Here is a 5,898-nt window from a genome sequence, read left to right as displayed (position 1 = left end):
TGCTAGAGGGAATCTGCTCAACAAGCATCTCTGCAGCTTCATTTCCATCCTCTGCTCTCAACAGCACACGTGGTTTCAGGTTTGTTAGAGGCGAGTGGATGTTTTATCAAAAATGCTCCAACTAAAGGGTTTCTCCCTTGTGGCTAATCAAGTGTTTTTTCAGATGTGTCTTAAATGCAAATGTTTTACCACAGAGGGAACAACTGACGGCTTTCCTCCTTGTGTGGATTGCCATATGCTGTCGCAGATTTGCCCCGCGTAAAAAAGCTTTACCACAGACAGAACAACTAAAGGGTTTTTCTCCTCTGTGGATTGCCATATGTGGTCGCAGATTTGACTTTAGTGCAAATGTTTTACCACAGAGAGAACAACTAAAGGGTTTTTCCCCTGTGTGGATTGCCATATGTGGTCTCAGGTGTGACTTTTGTGTAAATGTTTTATCACAGAGAGAACAACTGAACGGTTTCTCCCCTGTGTGGATTGCCATATGTGGTCGCAGATTTGCCGCTTGTGAAAATGCTTTACCACAGAGAGAACAACTAAAGGGTTTCTCCCCTCTGTGGATTGCCATATGTCGTCTCAGATGTGACTTTTGTGCAAATGTTTTACCACAGAGAGAACAACTGAAGGGTTTCTCCCGTGTGTGGATTGCCATATGTCGCCTCAGATGTGACTTTTGGGCAAATGCTTTACCACAGATGGAACAACCGTAGGATTTCTCCCCTGTGTGGATTGCCATATGTTGTCTCAGATGTTCCTTTTGGACATATGTCTTACCACAGACAGAACAACTGATGGGTTTCTCCCCTGTGTGGATTTTCATGTGTCTGGACAAATTCCTTCTGTCACTAAAACTTTTTTTACAAACTGAACAGCTGAAACGTTTTCCTTCTGGATGAATTCTTATATGTCTCGTTAAAGAGTTCTTTAAGAAGTATCTTTTACCACAAACTGAGCAACTAAACAGTTTATCTACTGTTTGCATTCTCTTGCGTTTCTGCAGACGTCCCTTGTGACCAGAGCTTGTAGCACATTCAGAGGAGCTACTTGATGTTTTTACAGTACTACATTCCTGATCACGTTCAGATACTTCATTGTTAGGAAGAGGGTCTGAACCTGACTGAGGTTCCCTGGTCTCTTCCAAATCAGTCTCAGGTTTAGTGAAGCGTGAAGTCTTGTCACCAGTCGCTGGCTGTAAATGTCCCTCTGGATCTGAGTTCCTGACTGGTTCTGGTCCTCCACAGTCCTGCCGATGTTTCTCCCCCTTGCGGAGTGTCATGTGGTGTGTCAGACTTACCCTTTGAATAAATTTTTTACTGCTAAATGAACTTAATGGTTTCTCTACTGTGTGAAATCTCATGTGTCGTCTAAGAGTTGAGTTATGGCTGAATTGTTTCCCACACTCAGAGCATCCAAATGGTTTCTCATCAGTGTTACATCCACTTTGCAGAGGTTTCGAACCTGATTGAGGTTTCCTGGTCTCCTCCCAATCACAACTGTCATCAGTTTCAGGCGAGTGTGACGACTTGTCATCTGTAGCTGGTTGTAAATGTCTCTCTGGATCTGAGTTCCTGGCTGGTTCTGGTCCACAGTCCTCTCCATCAGGGTTTCTTTTCATCTGTTCAGTTAATCTTTGATGAAGCTGTGAGGACTGAGGTGTCTCGTCATCGTCTTCTTCAGCCTTCAAAGGGACAGGAGTGAATGTAAACTTGGTCTTATCAGCCTCCTCCAGCCCTTGAAGCTGCTCTCCCTCCTGACTGGTCAAGAGTTCCTCCTGTTCATCTTTCATGTGCGGAGGCTCTGGTGGGTCCTCCTGGTCCAGACTGGGGCTCCGCTCTTCTTTAATGTGTGGAGGCTCTGGTGGGTCCTCCTGATCCAGACTGGGGCTCCACCCCTCTTTAATGTGTGGACGCTCTGGTGGGTCCTCCTGATCCAGACTGGGGCTCCACCCCTCTTTAATGTGTGGACGCTCTGGTGGGTCCTCCTGGTCCAGACTGGGGTTCCGCTCTTCTTTCATGTGTGGAGGCTCTGGTGGGTCCTCCTGATCCAGACTGGGGCTCCTCTCCTGCTGCTCAGGGGGAACCTCTTCTTTACTCACCAACAGCAGCTGGACGTCTGTGGAGAATAATGAAATTGACATTATGACATTTAAACCACTGTCACTGACCACAGATAAATCTCTTTAAGTAAGAAAAGTCTTTCACTTTTTAAGAATGCGAAGAAGCAATTTTGCTGCAAATACGCCAGGTTTTATGTTATGCTCTCAATCATGTACATGGTTTCTAAGGCCTGGCAGTATATTGGTATAATGAGGTATACCAATATAATTTCAGAAGAGATACAAAATTACACAATACCATTTATACCCATATAGATTGATGTTGAGTGAATTAATATGTTTCCGTAAAATGTCCTGCCAGCGTTTGCTCGTCTCTCTCCCTTACTGTCCCTCCCCTGACGTGTTTGCAGCAGACAACATTAGGTTTGTGAGTGTGAAAAGAACTGAAGGAGGCAGATTCAATAAGTGACACTTGAGATGGAAAATCAAGTATAATTAAAATGGTCAAATAAAAAACAAACTAAGTTACTACAAATAGTAAAAACATGGCCGCTAAAACAGATACCCCCCACCCCCCTTAGGAGAAAATATTGATATATATTTTATACCGTAATTTGTCCTAAAAGCACCAGGATATGACTTTTCGGTCCATATCGCCCAGCCCTAATTGATTCCCTTAAGCTTGTGTGTGGGAGGGTTTAGCATTTGTCTATAGATATGTTTTGATGTGTTACTGTCGTGTCATTTTATTATCATCTCATGTTTTTGGGGCCATCAAGTTGAAGATGAACGAACAAAGGTTACTCATATCAGAGATAATCACAAGTCAAGTCACAAGTAGACTAGTCTGGCTCGAATATCAAATAGTCAAGTGCAGAGGATGGCAGGCACAGCAACAACTACTTTCTTGCTTTACTCTTCAGTGCCTGTTAAATTAATAAATGAGTGCTTTAAAAACTCAACAATCGTAACGAGCTCCATAACAGTTCAAGGATGGATCGCCACGGGCTGTACGTGACCCGACTTCAAACTTGGACGGTGTCAGTGTTGCCGTGTTGTATGTAGTTTTATAATTTAATTATATTCAGCTCGTCACACATTTCCTTAATGTTAATGCACCAAAAAAACATAAAATAAAGGTTGTTCACGAGTCCCAACTCTCAAAACAGAGTTGTGTCTCAAGTGTTTTGAGGACGAGCCTCATGTCACTGTGAGAGCTATTTTAGTGCAACTTGAGTCCCATCTCTGCATATAGTGTAAATAATGTGTTAATACATCTACAATACAGCATCTGATCTTTCATATTCATTGTGCTGCTATGTTGACCTAAATTTCCCCTTCGGGGGATTAATTAAGTAATATCTTATATTATCTTATCATAATCATCATCATCATCATAATAACTGATGTCAAATCCTCAAATATTAATTTATAAATAAAATGCGACAATAATAATAATACAAGCAATACCACTGTTATACAGTCAGTTAACAACCAACGAGCAATATGTTGGAAATTCTTTGTGATTTTAACATTTCAACATCTGAGCAGAAAATAAAGGGGAAAGACAACATTTGCTTCAGGTTAAAAAAAACAACACACTTATTGATCTGCAAGTTGTGGCTGGTATAAGTTCATTTCTTCAGACTTTTGGCCTGTACAAGACTTTCAAATGCTCGTTTTTGCTGCTCAGAAATGTGCCTTTTTCTCGTTTCTTCCTTCATCACTTCTTCCATCCTCTGCAGCGCTTGTAGATGCTGTCAGTCAAACTCCATCCTCTTCTCTCTGAGCAGCTTATGATGCTGCTCTGCCTCCTGTCTACTAATTCTTTACAACATCCCGGCTAAAGTATTTCCACAGAGTGGTATTAGTACTTTTACTGCAGTAAAGGCAGTTTACAGTGAGAATAAGCAGTAAAGTGCACAAACCTGCTCTGTGTAACCGGACTTCAGGCTTGAAAACAGCGTCCAGTAGTTTGCGTTGTCCACAAAGTTCCTCCTCGTACTCTGCTATCGTTCTTTCAAACAGCTCAAATATCTCTTCAGCAGCCGCACTTAGTCGCTGCTGGACAAAAGCTCTCAGCGTTTGGACTTTAGACATGTTTACAGCAGCTTTTCCTCCAGACACACTCCGTTACAGACACGCAGCTCACTCTGATAAAATACACACTGTGAGGCCGAGCTCCGGCTCCGGCTACTTCCTGCTGACAAGCTAACTTCCTTTAGCATTCTTGGCTAACAGGAGATGAGTCTGAGGTGAAACATCCCGAAAGCTTAAACAGAGTCCACTTAAACACGTTTATCCTCACATGCAGGCTCTGCTGCTGAACTCCGGCTGCATCTTAGCGGCGGGAAATTCACTTGCTTCCAGCACTTCCTTGTTGATTTTCAAAATAAAACCGACCCCCATATCTGTTTTTTTTTTAAGGATGAACAAATAGAAAAACTCAGATCCTTTGTTGAAGTAAATAGAAATGCCATAAAGTAAGATCAACAGCACAAAAGAACAGAGACAGATTATAATAGTACATCTGATTTATGCAGAACTTTACACAACAGTTACACAAGAGTTACTGTACAAAAGTAAAAATTACAGCTGCAGTCAGAACAACTCTAAACACTGCAAGTATAAATGTAATATGTTAAAATCAAACACGTTAATACAGTAAATTCAACAGAGGGTTTAAACCTTCGTTGGATAACTTTTTACCTGGATGACTGAGAATCTTCATAGACAACTTAAAGAAAAGTTGTGTTTTGAGTGGTGGATAACTCTGTACTGCTGAATGGCAGGAAAAAACATGCAAATTGTTTTCATTCAGCTTGATGTTTTATTGAACTTTAATCTTTTTCTTGTTGGTAGCTGCTAGTTTGTCCAACATCTTTTGTGGCTAAAGACTAAAAAGTTAGAATTTTCTTTTTGTATTCGATTCAATTCAATTTTATTTATATAGCGCCAAATCACAACAACAGTTATCTCACAGCGCTTTTCATAAAAGAGCAGGTCTAGACCGAACTCTATGATGCTATTTACAGAAGCCCAACAATTCCCACCAAGAGCAGCACTAGGAGACAGAGGCAAGGAAAAACACCCTTTAAGAGTCAGAAACCTCGAGCAGAACCATGGCTCAGGGTGGGCGGCCATCTGCCTCGACCGGTTGGGGGTGAGAGAGAGAGAGAGAGAGAGAGAGAAAGAGAAAGAGAGATGAAGGAGAGAGAGGGGAGGGAGGCAGCCTACACAATATACACACAGAGGTACAGACAGTAAAGGTGATGTTGCTGTAGACTAAATGAAAAATGGTACAGATATTTATAGTAGTGTTAATGATAATAATCGTAATGTTAATGATTATAATAACAATAATAACAATAAGACTAGCAACAATAGTCGTTGCAGCAGAGGGTGTCGAGCAGGAACACGGGGGCAGCAGGTGACCCGCAACCACAGATCCAGACCCCACAGCTCCAGAGCCAGAAAACCTGCAGGAAGTGATAGGAGGAGAGAGGAGAGGGACGAGAAAGCACAAGACTACTGGAAAGGGGAGAAGTCGAGTTAGTAACATGCAATAATGGGATGAGGTTGCATACAGAGGGAGAGAAAGTAGAGGAGAGAGGAGCTCAGTGCATCATGGGAAATCCCCCGGCAGTCTAGGCCTATAGCAGCATAACTAAGGGATGGTTCAGGACTACCTGAGCCAGCCCTAACTATAAGCTTTATCAAAGAGGAAAGTCTTAAGCCTACTCTTAAATGTGGAGATGGTGTCTGCCTCCTGAACCCAAACTGGAACCTGGTTCCACAGGAGAGGAGCTTGATAGCTGAACGCTCTGGCTCCTAGTCTA

This window comes from Micropterus dolomieu, linkage group LG01 (assembly GCF_021292245.1).
Source record: "Micropterus dolomieu isolate WLL.071019.BEF.003 ecotype Adirondacks linkage group LG01, ASM2129224v1, whole genome shotgun sequence".
NCBI classification, from domain to species: domain Eukaryota; kingdom Metazoa; phylum Chordata; class Actinopteri; order Centrarchiformes; family Centrarchidae; genus Micropterus; species Micropterus dolomieu.
Note: the sequence above shows the minus strand (reverse complement) of the source record.